We start from the raw sequence: 17,377 nt of genomic DNA, 5'->3' as shown, positions 1-17,377 counted from the left end.
CTGGAGCAGGTACAATGGATGTGAATGAAAGCTTCCTGTTTTATGGGCTGCTGAGAGGTGAGAGCTCTTAAAAAGCAGTCTGCTAAGTGATCCCAAGCTAATGCAAATTAACAGTTGTTTTCTTTCAGAACTGTGTGACTGAATAAACATTTACCATTTGTTTCATTTCTACTCATCTCTTAAAACAGTTGCTACAGGTCTTAATAGTAAGACTCGAAACATAAAATGTATTAGCCTTGGCACATCAAAATATTGTTCATCTTCCAAACTTGAGATATTCCAGTTTGGCTTCTCACTGAGTTTATAATGTTCTGAGGGTATGTATCTAAAAACGCATCTTACTAATCTCCTGGAATTGATTTTTTTTAAAAAGTCCCTGTAACTTGTCACTATTCCCAGCTTAAACACGGTCTGTCAATTGCGAGACTGATGGGCATTGTGGTACGTTTCAATCTTAGGAGGGGCCTGAATAAGAAGTTGAAACCATTAAATAGTATTTTGGAAGAGAGACGTATGATATTTGTGCAAAATAATAATGAGGTTAAAAATGGGATTTCAGCCTTTGCTGAAAGAGCAACGCCTCCTGCTTTTTTGTGCAAGCCGTTCGCATGATTCAGTGTGATCACCTTTTCTCATAGCACCACTGTGGCAACTGTGAGGGGTAAAGAATTTCAGCAATTGAACAACAGTATCAAATACATTCATTTCAGGAACTCTCCTAAAGGTTTATTCCAATCGTTAACATTCCTGGAGCTGGTGGTGTCTGCCAAGTGCTCTGCGCTAGTTCACAGGCAGCAAATTTAGCATGACAAAGTTGCTCCCATTTTGCAAATGGGAAACCTGGAGCCCCAAATGGAGCCTCTCACAGTAAACTGCAGAATGGAGATGAGATCCTAGAGATACAGTATAAGGGATTATCTGGGATCATGTAGATGGTTTGCAGTTGCCTTTGTATGGCTACCGGGTTAGATCATTCTTGGCAAGTTTGGTGAATTAGTATCCTATTCCTGAGTCCCATTTCAATACCTAGCTTGGAACTCTTCCACTCCCTGAAAACTTCCATTGAAATTTTTATCAATGGTATTTGCATAGACAAAATGGAATCAAACTATTGACATGTACTTTTTTATTAAAAAAAAAAAAAAAAGCAAATTTCTGTGAATGGTTTGTCAGTGGAGATAATTTAGCCAAAGGCACCTGTCTTCTCTAAGGACTCTGCCTGAAAAGACTTTTAGGGGGAGCTTGGTGAATTTTTTGTCTTTAAAATAAAGCTGTTTTTGAGGTATAAGAGAAGCTTGGTTTTTGAAATGGCACAATGAATAACAAAAGCCCCTTTTCACCCCCCAAAAAAGGACTAAAAAGAACATTTGTTAGACTCTTGGGGAAGAATTGTGCTGTTAACACAAAAGTCTAGATACAAGAAAAGGGAAAATTGGAAGAAGAGGAGGAGCAGGTAATACTGGGGAAATGCTGGACCCTGAAAGCAACTTGTTTTACAAAGATGATTACACTCAAGCTTGGATTCAAAACATAAGAAAGCGTGCTTATAGTGAATAAAACAGCTAGAAGATAAAACTTAGAGCATCCTGCTGTTGAGGACAGACTTATGCATGGGTATGCATGTGCTTCTCTCTCCATTCCTTCCTCTTCTCCCACAGTGGCCCTATAAGTATATTCTGGCAGACAAGTGGCCAATAACCAGTCTTCATAATGGAGGTCAGGTGATTTGTATTTCTGGATTTTTAGAATAGACAGGGCTTGTCATTGATTTGAAGATGGAAAGTACACTATTTCACTACCCCCTGTCATTTAGTGGATGTGGTTCTTGAGTATGTCCAGAATTATATGGTTGTTAATGTGTCTTAAGCCCTGACCTAAACTGTAGATGAGAAGGCTCTTTAAATATTAAAATGCAGAACAAACAGAATTGCTTATGCAGTAGGAAAGTGCACAGTATTCAAAAGTCAGGCCTAATCTTTTTGTGGGGCAGCTATTGTGAATGCTACATTTCTGTCCATAATATAACTCTTTTGAAAACTCCCTCTTTCACAAAAATACTAAGTTGATGGTCTCTCTTTAAAAAAAAAAAAAAAAAAAAAAAGTCAAGTAACAGAGTATATAACTTCAGAGTTATCAAATATGTTTATCCCCCTTACATGTCAAAGTTTAAGTGCTATGTTTTGTATATACAGTCATCATGATATTTGAAAAGGCCGTAAAGAAAAACAATTATATAATTGTTTTTAAAGAATGTAGAAGCAAGGATAAAAAGGGCTTTAGAAACTAGAGAACAGTATTAACAATTATAGTACCTGAAGTCAAGCTGCAAAATTCTGTCCTAATTATTGGTGATGATTAATTAAGCATAAAGTTACACGCCTTGAAAGAATTTCAGAATTATTTTTCTTTGATTTTTGCTACCCAAAAAAAAGGCCCACCCCATCATTTTCTATTTTAGCAGTTTCCACAACTTAAACATTAAATTCTTATTGTTTGATTTCTGTTATATTAGTAGTGTGTGTTTTGCAATTCTAATCTTCACATTTTTCTTTCTTTATCACTGAAGTAGGCCTTTTGAAGCTGGGAAATTTTTCATAGCAATATTGACAGTGTTCACATTTGCATGATGACAGCCAAGGAATGGAGCAGTAATTTTTGAAATTGCAGAAGTATTTAGAACACTGATAAAAGCTGAAATATATTTTTGATGGATTGAAGTTAAGCATACATGATTTTTCCTGCTGTCAAAAGGCTCTGAATTTAGTGAATATTTGCCTGCTGTGAGAATGCAAGATTAACATCACAACCATCACCCGGGCACCCAAACCCTGCAATTTAATAGCTTTTTAGGTTCTTTCCTTTTTCTAAACAGCAATTAATCTCATTTTAGTACAATTTTCTCGTTTCTGAAGTCGCTCATTGAATCGCTGTTTTGTTCATATTTGGCTTCAGCTCCTCTGCATAGCCATTAAAGTCCCAATTAATGTCACCTTTAGCTGAAGAGTACTCATTTTTATTGAGAAAATGACAGTTGCTGCCATGAGTAGTGCAGTGTAATATACATTAATTGCCCTGTAACACTGGTAATTACGAGTTTTTCAAGCCTCTCAGTAAACTGTCATGCCTAGACAAGACTGTGCTAAAATAGATTACTCATTAGGGAGACCTGTCCTATTTTCTGGTGGGTTCTTAGTGTTGGTTTAAAAAAAAAAAAAAAATCTTGAGCTTGAACAAATAGTTGCCAAGAGCAATTTCCTACAACAATATCCTCGTGTTGGGTTTTTCAGCCATCACTTAAGATTGCGGTCAGCAAACAGACAGGGTGCAGTGGATGCTACAGATGTTGAATCTTGAGCCTTTATTTATGTGGATCACAAGAGCGAACGTAAGGGCGCTTCATTCAGGGTTGAATACAGAGTGTAACTGAAGAGTGCTCCTAGAGGGTGTTGTGTTAAAACAGGTTCATTCCCTGGTATTTCAAGAAGATGGGAGAGAACCAGTGTGCCACATTTACCAGGTCTTTATCACCTCTGTGCTGAGTCCAGCAAGGAGAAGCGTTGATGCCTTTATTAATCAAATTCCTATGAGCACTGGAGTAGATAAATAAGTTTGACACTGAACATGGTGAGCTTTGTTGGTTTATATGGTTTTAAGGTACAGTTTTAAAAAGGGAGGGGGAAATCCTTAGTTGAAGAGCACTGTGATCATCTTAAATGTGAAATTACCAGCCCACAATCTTGTTTTAAAATATATGGTTGCTGACTGGCACATTTGGCAGTAGTTTTTTTTCCAAATCATATTTCTAATTCCAGTGTGGAGATCATTTTTTGACTCCCTGTTTCTCTCATATTTTATATGTTGGTGTTTTAACACAAAATAGTGAACTTTAAAGCCCACAGTTGCTTAGAACTGACAAAAAGAAAACCTTTGTTGTATCCTTGCCTAAAGCAGGTGTTATAACAATCTGCTCTTTCCTTCTCTCTCTAAATGAATTTTGTCACAGCCTTTCAAATTTCCTTGTGGTGATGAGCTAATGAAAGTAGATAGTACAATTTGTGCTGACCAGGTAGCAAGTGCCAGCTCACAGCTGAGGATAGTTTTAAAAAAATAAATAAACTATAGCATCATATCACTGATTTACCCATTACACAGCATTAATAGTGAGAGACCTTGGTGTGTTTATCTGTTTGTATTGGTGTGCATTTATCGAATTGTTTATGACAAGACTAATTGGGGTAATTGTAGACACTGAAATTACCTGTCAGCTATATGTAACCACACTCCCTTTCTTTCTGACAAATGATGACAACTGAGGGACCCCGTAGCATTACTCATGATGGCTTTTCGAGTGGTAATAAGGACAATAGGGGCCCTGGCTAATTTGACATGGACAGCCTTCACAACAAGAAGCCAGCTAAATGACTTGTCAGGAGGGGAGAGAAGTCAGAAAAGTAATGGAGTCCCCCATGGCGCTCTGACAGGGAGATGAGGCAATTTCAACGGAAAGTGAAAAGGCTTCAGTTTGTCAAGTATTTAGAACAATCAGAGAACAGCTAGAGGCTGGAACCTGACAATAAATTTGTGAACCATGGTAGCAGTTTCATATAGGTCAGTTACTTCATAATGGCTGTGCAGTACTCAGAGAGTCCTGTTCTCGTCACGTACTTCACATCTACCAACCAGAGCTTTGTCACCTTAAATTCATGCTCTCTTTTACATCGTGGGAATAATGGTTAGGGTTATGGAGGCCCAGGAATGGAAAGATGGTGTGAGTTGCAGTTGCTAGCCTGTTGAAGAATAAACAAAAATCCAGCCATGTAATACGATGATGGCAACCCTTACATAAGGGTAGTATTAACGCTGGACAGTAGTGAGTTGTAGCCACTTGGGTTGAGCCCTCATAAACTCTTTTCTCGCTTGCTATCAGTCAGATACAAAACGTAGTAGTCCCCTTCTAGTCCTAGGTTTTGCTTTCCGAGGTTTCAGTTACCTGTGGTCAACCACCGTCTCAAAATATTAAATGGAAAATTCCAGAAATAAACCACTGATAAGTTTTAAGTTGAGCACTGTTCTGAGGAGCGTGATGAAACCTCACAGCAGCCCGCTCAATCCTGCCCACACGAGTCATCCCTTGCCCAGCACATCCATGCTATGTACACTACCCGCCTGTTAGCAGCCACATCTTCTGCTCCTGACATCTAGCCATCCACCTCATCTTGGCTCGGTGACCCAGGGTCACTCAAAGCAGATGATCCTCCTTCTGACCTACTGTCAGGAGAGCAGTAGTAGCCTAATGCTACGCCACAAGGCCTGAGTCATTCACCTCACTTCATCTCATCACAGGGACATTTTATCATCGCAAATCATCACAGGAAGAAAGTGAGTATAGAACAATAAGATAGTTTTGAGAGAGACCACATTCATGTAACTTTTATTATAGTATACTGTCATAATGGTTCTTTTTTATTGTTATTCTCTTATATGACTAATTTATAAATTAAACTTTATTGTAGGTATGTATGTATAGGAAAAAACAGTACATATGGGGTCTGGTACTATCATGGTTTTAGGCATCCACTGGGTGTCTTAGAATGTATCCCCCCTGGATACGAGTAGACTACTGTATAATACTACTATTCATAGGCTAAAACTCCTACCAGCACCTTTTTCTCTGATTGTATCAATGTGATACTAATCTCAGAGCAGGCTAGAAAACTGGTACATAAGGATATAAACGGCCTCCCTCCCCTACACCCTCTACCTCCAAAGCTATAAGTAGCTTCTGCCCTTGATAGTAGCATGTGGCTAAAGTGTGAAATAGTCTGGTGATATTTCAACAGTTTTATTGAGCTTCTGATTTTGTTTTATTAGGGACAATCTTTTCATTGTAAAAAAGCAAGTTTCTAAACTGGATGAGCCACTTTGCCGCTCTGTGCCTCAGTTTCCTCATTCATAAGATGAGGAAAGGCAAGCTGATCAAATTTATGCGACAGTTGATTGCATGATCTGGATGCATCATGTACAAGTTAGAATATTTTTAAGCAAGTCAATGTATTTTATGCACCTGCGACAGTCTTTTTCTTCACCACCATCACCCCAGATCTTTGTAAAGGCAATAATACTCTTTACAAAGAAATCTGTCACCTTTATGTCTAATGAAATTCTTCTTGTGAAGATTTCTGAGCATTATTTAAGCTATGGAATCTATCTTTTTAATGTCTGAAGAAGAAAGTGTGTATTCCGTACACTTATTCATACTATGTTATTTGTAAGTTTTGACCTTCATGTGGAAAAAGATTCCTTTCTAAACATAATGCAGTATGATATAATAATATATCTGTTAAACTTCTCAGTATAACTTAAAACATACAGCTTCACAAATATTGTTAAACCTAACCAAATAGGTTGCCTAATGCCCTAAGCAACAGTTCAGAAGGCTTAGAAACCCATCCAGAAAAACTATGAAATTGTCTTCACTTTTGCATTTCTTTGGGGGTGAAAGTGGATGGGATAGGGAATTCCTCTTATGCTCAGTAAAAGCAACTGCCCACACATCCACTTGATTCAAGTGGCTTTTGAGTTGCCTGAGGGTTCTCAGTGTTTATCCAAGGCTTTCATCGAGAGCAGAATAAGCATTCCACCCCACCAAGATGCATCAAGGGGTGCAGGACCCCAGCAGTAGGCTCAGGGACATCAGGAGCAATTGAGTAGGTGCAGAAGGAGGAAGAGGAGAGGTACCTCTTCTTGTCTGTGCTCCCAAGGGAACAAAGGAGAATTTGGCTTAAAATGCCCCAGGCCACGGGTTCTGTACTACAAATATGTCCTCTTCCCCTGAAAATGCAACCTGCTGACAGGAATTCTCCATTTTGAATTATTAGGTCTTGCAGGTCCATATCTGGGATGAGTCTTTCCCTGCATCAGCCCCACTTTGGAGATATTCTTTATTTTCATCACAATTGCTCAGCTAAATATGTTTTTTCTTGTGGAAGAATGTTTTTTATTTCTAAAAAAAAAAAAAAAAAAAAAACAACTCATTATTTAAAATCGTGCTTTTTTTGTAATATATTAATTCTAAAAATCTAAAAGTTCCAGATAAACAAAAGTAACATCATTATCTTCCCAATTCATTTACATTGACGCTATTAGCATTGTTAACAATAGTCTGTTCTTATACCCCTATAAAGAACTACCTGAGACTGGGTAATTTATAAAGAAAAGAAGTTTAATTGACTCACAGTCCCAAAGGTTATACAGACGGCATGACTGGCGAGGCTTCAGGAAACTTACAATCATGGTGGAAGGGCAAAGCGGAAGCAAGCGCATCTTCACATGGCAGCAGGAGAGAGCAAACGGGGAAGTGCTACACATTTTTAAACAACCATATCTTGTGAGAACTCTATCAGAAGACTGCACTAGGGGGATAGTGCTGAACCATTAGAAACTACCCCATGATCCAGGCCCACCAGGCCCCCCCTCCAACAACTGGGAACACAATTCAACATGAGATTTGGGTGGGGATATAGAGCCAAATCATATCAGGTATCATACTGTATATACTGTAGAATACTGACGTGTTTTTCACCTTGGAGGATGTTGAGATTGTTTTTCATATCTATAAATATAGGTGTGTCCCTTTGTAGTAGGTTCCTAATGCTTGCATTATATGGAAATACAATTTATTTAGCCAGTCACCTGTAATGGGTATTTAGGAGGTCAACATAAATAGCACTGTGATGAACATCTTCATTGTGAAATGAGTCAAGACATGGAAAGCACAACAGCCTCAGTCAACATTTTCATTCTCGTCTTGTAAAATCTGCTATTAGAAACCCATAAAGCTGTCGCACCTGTATTTTCTGTACCATGATGTGACTTTTAGTGATAATTCTGTTTTCTCCTTTTAATGTTCAATTAAAAGAACGGTTTTCATGATGCCAAAACATTTTCATTTATCCAGTTGTCTAGTAACCTAAAACAAACAGAAACAAAGGTAGTTTGCACATATGCGTTTGTTTTCTGCCATCCAGTTCTTCGGAACTTTTAATTCATCTCTAAAGTTATTTTAGAGTCAAAGAAAGGTTATGTGTTGTGCTTCAAAAAGTATGCATTGGTCTGTTCCACAGAAATGTTAAGTGTTTATTCGTTTCCCAGCTCCATCCCCCACCTGAGGCCTCCATCGGCATCCAGAATAAGCATTTTCTCCTGTGAAGGACATAAGGCACACCTAAGAAATCGTGGTGGTGGTTGAACACTTCATTAAGTCACTTTTCATATCTGTAAATATTTCTTTGGATAATATCCAGATAATAGACTTTCCAAGTCAAAGGGATCACAGAGTTTTAAGGCCATGGATACATATTTGTAAACTGCCTGTCACAGAATGATTGTAGCAATTTCTTCTTCCACAAGTAGTGTGTGAGTATGCCCATTTCTCAGCACCCTGGCCCAAGTCAGATGTCATCACTTCATAGATAGTTTTTACACTCTCATTTTTACTTTCCTTCCCCTTGTTTTTATTCAGAATGCTTGCATTTTACCTTGTGATTCTTTGCCATCAGTCATTTTATAAGATACGCCTTCACCGGCACATCTAAAAGCTAAGGCACTTAACAATTAGAAAGTTGTATGATACAGACCTTCAGTCTCCAGTTATAATTCCAGCTCTTTCTGACCCTCAAGCTCTGGAACAGGTCACACTTTTCTCTGCTCAGGACACTACATATTTCAGATTATTTTAAGCAGTCTTCTGCCCACTTTCCTGTGCCTTTGTTATAGCTGTCACTGTAGGTTGTTTCCGTCGTGCATATAATTGCTTCATTGCTAGTAACTGGCTTAATGTTGTCACAGACCTTATTGGCTCTTCTTACCTCAGATTTACATATAGCATCCCAGGGCTTTCTTTAGGGCATTTATCATTTTTCCTCCAAATGATCTGGTGACAGTATACAGCTATTCAAGTTTTCATCAGCCAGCAGATGATATGGTCTTTCTTCTTTGCTGCCACAAGCCAGAAAAGAGGAAATCAGGGGAAATGCTTTCATTACTGCACTTCAAGGAGGCTCTGTCGTGGAGTCAGGGAGGGAAGTTTCCCAAAGTTCACTGAACTGACACTGGAAGAAGCTCTTGTGGGCAGCCCCATCCCTTTGTGACACCGGAACGAAAGCACTTCATCATCTCTTGCCGGTCCTGCTTTCATGCAGACAGCGAGGCATCTTCTAATGCCAATTGCCTTTCCTGTTTACTTCTTGCTCCAGGAAAAAGTCTGAGCAATTTTATAGGACATTAACTATTACTGTTGCATACTGATATGCAAGATTTTGTTATACTTTCTTGAAAAGGCCCATTATTTTCATTTGGAAAAGGAAAAAATAAAATAGAGATTGCTACCAATTGCAAATGACTAACACTAATAAATTTAATGGGTCTAACAGCAGCTGTGACTGTAGAGTTCCTTGTACACTGAAATGGGGTTATAAACGGTGTTAAGCTCACAGGCTGGCCCCAGAAGTCTATTGCAGGCAGAATGTGGCAATTCTAGAATACCAATGGGACCAACCTTGGTTTCCTATCATATCTAGAGAGTAAATTAAAAATGTTCAGACCCTAAATGAAAGGATTGGAAGGTTTAAGATTCACTGGACAAGCTAAACTCAGCAGGAAGGCTGCCCTTGTGGTGAGCACTCCTAGACTTCATGCCTTTCACTTCTTTTTTCTCTCTGTTTCTAACCTCTCCTATTCTTTAAACTTGGGAACTTTTCCTTTTGTTACACACAGGCACTTTCTTGACAAGGGATTCCTGCAAAAAGCTTCCTGAGGGGGCAGTGAGCTTTTTTGGTCACCCACGTATTGCTGAAGTAGTTAAGGCCTATAAGATTTATTTATAAACATGGCTATTATGTTCTGATTTATCTACAAGTTTTTGCTTAAGTGAGTTATAGATGACTTTTGCTGAGGCAGCTCTGCCCCGTACTTTGCTGGCCACACTCAGTAAGGATCAAGATTACATCCCGTTGGCTTCATAAAACAGGACTTTCTAGGACAGCTGTGCTTTGCTTGCACCTAATGGGAGTTCAGGGCCTCCCCAGACTGGACAGCACAGAATCCAGTTTCTCTAGGGACCCAAGGTGTCAAAACAATAAATCCCCACTTCTCTGCCATCAGCTTGGACTACCACAAGCCAGAAGAGAAAGGACTGTACCCTCCATGTTGTGGTGAGAAACCACACCCATAACATCTCTTGGCTTAGGGAGCCTTCCTTGCTTTCCACTTGGGATTCAGGGAGCTTGAGAGCTGGCATCAAGGCTCACTGGAGTCCCCTTCTACGTCGTATGTCTGTGTTCTCTGTGTAGAGTTCAGCTCAACCTCAGGCCAAGAATCAGCTGCTGGCTCCACCTAAAATCTGTTTATTCCTTAACTAGATACTCCTTTCAGCAGCTGTGGCTTCTAGGAGGCAAACACTGATTAGAGAGAGATGGCCGCAAAAGCTATATATACATAGCGAATGTCCACATTCAGGGACAGCCTATATGAGTCTGGTGACTGTCAGTATCCATTCACTATGTGCACCAAAACAAACCACAGGTTCAAAAAATCATTCCAGTAAATCACCCCTTCTATTCAGACTTCAAACAAAAGAAGATGGGGGTGGAGGAGGGAATCAGTTTGACCTTACACTCAAAGTGAAGTGTCTATGCTATGAGTTGTTTTACCTATTGTGATAAGTTAGCAAAGCCAATAGGCCAATCTGGAAGTCCACCATGGACTAAGGCCTAATCAGCATTTTTATTTTCTTTCTGTTTTTTTTTTTTTTTTTTTTTTTTGTCATTGTGAAATCTGCTGTGTTATAAATGCATAATCCTGTAGCACCTGTATTTTCTGCACCATGATGTGACTTTTAGAGATAATTCTGTTTTTACTGTTTTATGATGCCAAAAGACTCATTTATCCAGTTGTCTAGTAACATATAAACAAACATAAGCAAAGGTAGTTTGTACATATGCATTTGTTTTCTACCATTAGTCTTCAGAGCTTTGGATTCAGTTTTTAAAGGTATTTAGTAGGCAAGAAAATGTTAGTGGGTTGTATGCAGAAAAGAATGCATCTATCTGCTACATAGAATCTTTGTGTTTGTTTATTCCACACCCCATTCCCATGCAAAGCTTCTAGCAGCATCCAGAACAAGTTTTTTCTTTTTATGGTGCTCATCTTCATTAAATCTTGACCAACAGCTTAAATATCTGTAGCTGTCCCCTAATAGCTGTTCTCCCCCTCTTTCTTTAATAAATCAATGTCTGGTTTTCCTTAGGTATGTAGTCACCTAGAATAAAAACTCCAGTTCCCCTTGCAGCAAGATGTATCCATGGGGCTCATTTCTGGCCAGTGGAATGCATATAAGCAGAAGTGTCCAGTGCAACTTTTTAAGAAATGCCCTTACGGAACAGACACATGCCCTTCTTTACCATTTCCTGCTGATAAGAATGTGGGCCTGATGGGGCATGAGAGGAAACTATATGCTGAAGATGGCAAAGCAAGAAGGGAGCAGGAATCTAGGTTCCTGCTGACTCTGCAGTCACCATGCCAGCCTGGAATTACTTCCTTTTGTGCTTAATTTTTTCTTTTTGTTGTTGTTTTTTGTTTTCAGATGGAGTCTCGCTCCATCATTCAGGCTGGAGTGCAGCGGTGCGATCTCGGCTCACTGCAACCTCCGCTTCCCGGGTTCAAGAGATTCTCCTGTCTCAGCCTCCCGAGTAGCTGGGGTAACAGGTGCCTGCCTCCATGCCTGGCTAATTTTTGTATTTTTAGTAGAGATGGGATTTCATCAAGTTGGTCAGGCTGGTCTCAAACTCCTGACCTCAAGAGATCCGCCCACCTCGGCCTCCCAAAGTGCTGGGATTACAGGCATGAGCCACCATGCCCAGGCTGCGCTTAATTTTCATAAGGCAGAGATATCTTTTTTTCTTGTTTATGCTAGCACTATTGTGATTTTTCTTTCACTTGCAGCAGAATTTAATTCTAACCAACATGGTAGGTGACATGTGGGGGATAAAAATAGATCCATATCAAGAGAGTTTACGTTAAAAAATAGTCAAACCCAGGACTTCTAACTCTGGGGCCGATGTTTTTCCCATGTCTTTGGAGGCCATATTCCATTAAATATAATGATGGTTGAATTTATCTAATTTTGTTTTTAATTTGGTTATTTATAGGTTATTTAAAATTCTTAATTATTATCCTTTTTCCTAAATTACGGGATTTGAAAATGGATCTGTATTTTTGCTTTGTTGAGATATAATTGATATACCAAAAATTGTATCTATTTAATGTATACAATTTGGTGAGTTCGGACATAAGCATCTACTCAGGAAACCATTGCTATAATCATGGTAATAGACACATTACTCTAAAAGTTTTCTAGTGCTTGTTTTATTTTGGGGATTTGTGTGTGTGTTTTCTATGGTAAGAACACTTAACATAAGATCTACCTTCTGTTAAAATTTGTTAAAAATTTTAAGTGCTCAATACCATATTGCTAACTATAGGTACTATGGTAGACAGCAGATCTCTAGAACTTATTCCTCTTGCATAACTGGAACTTTATACCCATTGAACAGCGACTTCCCCTTGCCTCTTCCTCCCAGTCCCTGGCAACTACCAGCTGCTCTCTGCTTCTGTGAATTTCACTATTTTAAATACCTCATATAAGTGGAATCATGCAGTATTTGTCCTTCTCTGACTGTCTTATTTCATTTGGCATAATATCCTCCCGTTCATTCATGTTGTTGTCTGTGGCAGAATTTTTTTCTTTTTTAAGCCTGAATAATATTCCACTGTATGTATGTGCTACATTTTTTTTTTATCCAGTCAGCCATTAACAGACATTTAGGTTGTTTCCATTATCTTGGTTATTGTGAATATTGCTGCCATGAACATGGGAGTGCAGATATCTCTTCAAGATCCCGATTTCAGTTCTTTTGGATAAATACCCAGAAGCGGAATTGCTGGATCATAAAATAGTTCTATTTTTAGTTTTTTGAGGAACCTCCATACTATTTTTCATAGTGGATGTACCATTTTACATTCCCACCAACAGCATACAAAGGTTCCAGTTTGTCTACATCCTTGCCAACACTTACTATCTTTTATTTCTTGTTGTTTCTATAATAGACATTCTAACCGGTATGTGGTGATATCTCATTGTGGTTTTGACATGCAATTTTCTGATGATTATGATGCTGAGCAGGTTTTCATATCCCTATTGGCCATTTGTTTGTCTTCTTTAGAAAAAGGTCTATTCAACACCTTTGCCCAATTTTAATAGGATTATTTGAGTTTTTTGTTATTGTCGTCGTTGTCTGGTTTTGGGAGTTGGTCATATCTTTTGGACACTAACGCCTTCTTAGATATATGGTTTGTACATATTTTCTTCATTCTGAAGGTTTCCTTTTCATTCTGTTGATGGGTTTTGTTTTTTGTGTGTTTTTGCTGTGCAGAAGCGCTTTAGTTTGACATAGTCTCATTTGTCTATTTTTTGCTTTTGTTACCTGTGCTTTTGGTGTCATGTCCAGGAAATCATTGTCAAGACCAATGTCAGGAAGCTTTTTCCCTCTGCTTTCTTCTAAGGGTTTTACAGTTGAGGTCTTAAATATGTCTTTAATTCATTTTGAGTTGATTTTTGTGGATGGTGTTAAGATAAGGGTCCAATTTTATTCTTTTGCCTGGGGATGTCCAATTTTCCCAGCAGTTAAAAAAATGGATCTATATTTTTAATACTCAGAGTTGACTCTGAATCTTGGGAAACTTTCCTTCCAAATGTGTTACGGTTCAGCAGTTTGAAATAAAATTGTCTCAGTCTGTTCTCTTTTCCCTATGTAATGTAGATGTATTTTGGGGCTTCCTGAGTCAGACCTGAGCATAACAAGGACCAGGAGTTCTAGCCTGTGGGTAAGGATTAGATTCCAACATCACCAGAATGTGTAGCCCCATCCCCTTTTATGGAAATGGCCTTACAAAGTCACCCAGTAATTTCAAATCTGTTGAATTGTAGTTGTGAAAGAACTATTTTAAGAGTTGACACAGTTACATGTTTATTAAGTGTTTATAAATGTATTAGTCACTGTGCAAACAGAGGAGCAGGTGGGCTTCATATTCCCACCTGTTCAGGTCACTGAAGCAAAGCCACCTGGAAAGCTTCACACGAGTAATTGGACCTTCAGCCTTCAGACTTCCACTTGCATTAAATTCAGCAACTAAGACTCTGACATCTCCTGAAATACCTTCTCCATGTGCCCTTTGTTATTAGAAATTAGCCTTTTGTGAGTCATGTAGAGTGAACTTGAAATTCAAATGTATTGCTGTAGAGGTGATACAGACAGTAAAGATAACATTTTGGAGTGACTAGTAAAAGGAGGCTGATCAAATAAGTGTTTCTATCTTGCCTTCCATCAAGGAATGGCTTCCTCATTTTAAATAGTCATTAGGAATTCGCAAGACCTGAGAAACTGGAATCATTGATCGAGTTTCTTCATAGGAAACCATCTAAGGAAGAGAGGGCTATTTGTACAACCCCTCATGTATTGTGCTCACTGCAAACACTAGTCTGTAATTCAGCTCCCGTTACCTGCCCTTAACTTCCTCCCACCCCCAGGAGCCCTGCATCCAAAGCTTATAGATTTCACGGACAGCCAGAGGAAGCTAGACAGTGTTGGCCTGCATGATTGGTACTGGTTTCATGATAAAGGAGATGTAATCTTTAAACCCTGTAACTCCACCTGAACTGTTAACGGCCACATGGCATTGTGGAAGAAAGCCCTGGACTCTGCATGGAGGGGCCTGACCATTGGTCCAAGTCCTAGGTACCGTTTAGCTACTGCCTCAATCAGACCTCTTCTCTGGGCCTCACTGTCTTAGTTTGATGAATAAAAGAGTTAGGCTAAATAATCCAGTGCCAACACTTGATGCACAGACAGATCCTTCCACTCGGCAGGCCTTCTTTCCAAACTATTTGTGGGAAAATTTGAACTAGACTCTAGCTGCTAGAGTGCTCTCCCTGTTCCCAAATGTAGCTTTTCCCCTTCAACTTCTTGCCTCTGGCCAGCTTTTCTGGGAGCCAAAAAAGAAGTTTCATTTGGGAAGTCAAGTCTGAGGTGTATCAAGCTGCCTTTCCCCAGATCCCCATCCTTGCATGACAAAGGGGTTTGCTGTAAACTGCTATGAGAATATTTGTTAGTGTCCTCAACTGGTGGTTGGAGTGGGGTGGAACTGGAGCTGCTGTCCAGTTGACTTCCGTGGAGGAGGTAGCCAGGTTCTGGAGAAGCTAATCAAGTGGAACCCAGGCTTTGGCTGGGGGAGCAGGAAAAAGAATGAAGGTAGCTGAAGGAGCCAAGGAGAAAGGCTCAGAGTCTAAAAGAAAGGAGTTTCCTAGGAGGACCTTTAAATTCAGCTGTGCACTCTAATGACCTGGTTGTCATTTGTGCCCTAATTATGTTATGGGTCTGTCATGAAATGAAGTAGAGAGAACTGGCCTGAGATCTGTTATGAAAAAATTTGCAAAAGGTGGAGGAGAGATAAGAGATTATATTCAAGTGCAGAGGTAAGAATCATCCCCGGGCTTTCTGATAAAGGCAGATTAATATCATAAGCCCCACACCACCCTAAAAATTGTAGCTTAATACTGAATATGGCTTTGGTTAGCACATTACACTTATTACTCCAGAGGTAGTTTATATCAGTCAGGGTTCTCCAGAGAAACAAATCAATCAGACATATGTGTACATACATTGAGAGATTTATTTTAAGGAACTGACTCATTTGATTGTGGGGGCAGGGGGTTGCCAGCTCTGAAACTCATAGGATAGGCCGGCAGGATGGGAACTCAGGCAGGAGTTGCTAATGTGTTCCTGAGGCCTAAATCTGTAGGGCAGGCCAGCCGCCTGGAAACTCAAGCAGGGTTTCTGTGTTACAGTCCTGAGGCAGATTTCCTTTTCTTCTGGGAAACCCCAGATTTTGCTCTTCGAGGCCTTCAACTGTTACATAACCCCACCCACATGACAGAGGGTACTCTGATTTACTGAAATTGATTATGGATGTTAATCGCATCTGCAAAATACCTTCACAGCAACATCTGGATTAGTATTTGGTTAAATAACTGGGTGCCATAGTCTAGCCTAAGTTGATGCATAAAATTTAACCGTCACAGGTAGGTACTGTTAACTCCATTCTACTGACAATGAAACGTGAAGCTGCAAAAGGTAGTACCTTCCTCAGGTGACACCATTCTTTCCTATTCTTTCATGGTTGGGCCAAGCAGTCAGACTCAGGAAACCAGCTCTCAACCTAAAATGCTTAGCTGCCTGCCAAAAACACAAAGAGCCCTGGGGAAGATGTTTGCTCTAAAGTCTAAGAAACTGTGGGATAAGTGATGTTACAGTCAGCTGATACACCGGGGTACCCACTAACAATTTTTAAAGGCTCTTTTTGCCTTATTGGGCCCTTATGAAATGAACCTACAGGGTCAAATGGCCTATGTCAGGAGATAACCCATTTTCTTTTCTCTCCTCCATCTCTTTTCCCTTGATGATTTCTCCCCTGCAGGCCTTGTTTTCCTTCCGCACTCAGCTTGCTTCATTTTCCTATTCTATTTCTCTCCTTTCTCCCTTTCTCTCTCTGTCTCGTTTTTTCCTCTATATTATCTTTAAAAAAAATTATTTCTTCCTGAAAGGGAAATGAAAAGGAAGGGAGAAAAATAAAGGACTTAATAAATGAAATTTGAACCACTTCTGATATCTGTAGTAGCAACTATGGCTTGATCAGGAAAAAAAAGGGAAGGAGGGAGGGAGGGAGGGAGGAAACCAAAAAGGGGAAAGGGAGAATACAAAAGAAGGAGGGAGGGAGAGAAAAAAATGAGAGGGGAGAGGGAGAATTCAATCTTAACTTCTTAAAAAATACAATCTCTTTCTGATTATTATTATTAGTAGTATTAGAGATAGGGTCTTACTCCGTCACCTAGGCTGGAGTGCAGTGGCACAATCTCCGCTCACTGCAACCTCTGCCTCCCGGGTTCAAGCAATTCTCCCACCTCAGCTTCCCAAGGAACTGGGACTACAGGCGCCCACCACCACACCCAGGTATTTTTTGTGTTTTTTGGTAGAGACAGGGTTTCACCAAGTTGGCCAGGCTGGTCTCAAACTCCTGACCTCAAGTGATCCACCCGCCTCAGCCTTCCAAAGTGCTGGGATTACCGGCGTGAGCCACCACGCCAAGCCTCTTTCTGATTACTTTCAGTGATTTTATGTGTTTGGCCTACAGGAGATCTATCTGTTTCAGCTAAGAATGTTCAAGTTACTAGAGCAGTGGCTCCCAAACTGCTGCACATGAGAGT

The 17,377-nt window shown here is 39.7% G+C and overlaps 1 protein-coding gene across 3 annotated transcripts in view; it reads left to right on the top strand.

The window, feature by feature from the left end:
* The window catches only part of C5H15orf41 (chromosome 5 C15orf41 homolog), a 229,578-nt gene that overhangs the window by 170,026 nt on the left and 42,175 nt on the right, over positions 1 to 17,377 (top strand). The window lies entirely within an intron of this gene.

This window comes from Rhinopithecus roxellana, chromosome 5 (assembly GCF_007565055.1).
Source record: "Rhinopithecus roxellana isolate Shanxi Qingling chromosome 5, ASM756505v1, whole genome shotgun sequence".
NCBI lineage: Eukaryota > Metazoa > Chordata > Mammalia > Primates > Cercopithecidae > Rhinopithecus > Rhinopithecus roxellana.
The sequence above is the reverse complement of the archived record's forward strand: the minus strand, read 5'-3'. Positions and strand labels throughout refer to the sequence as shown.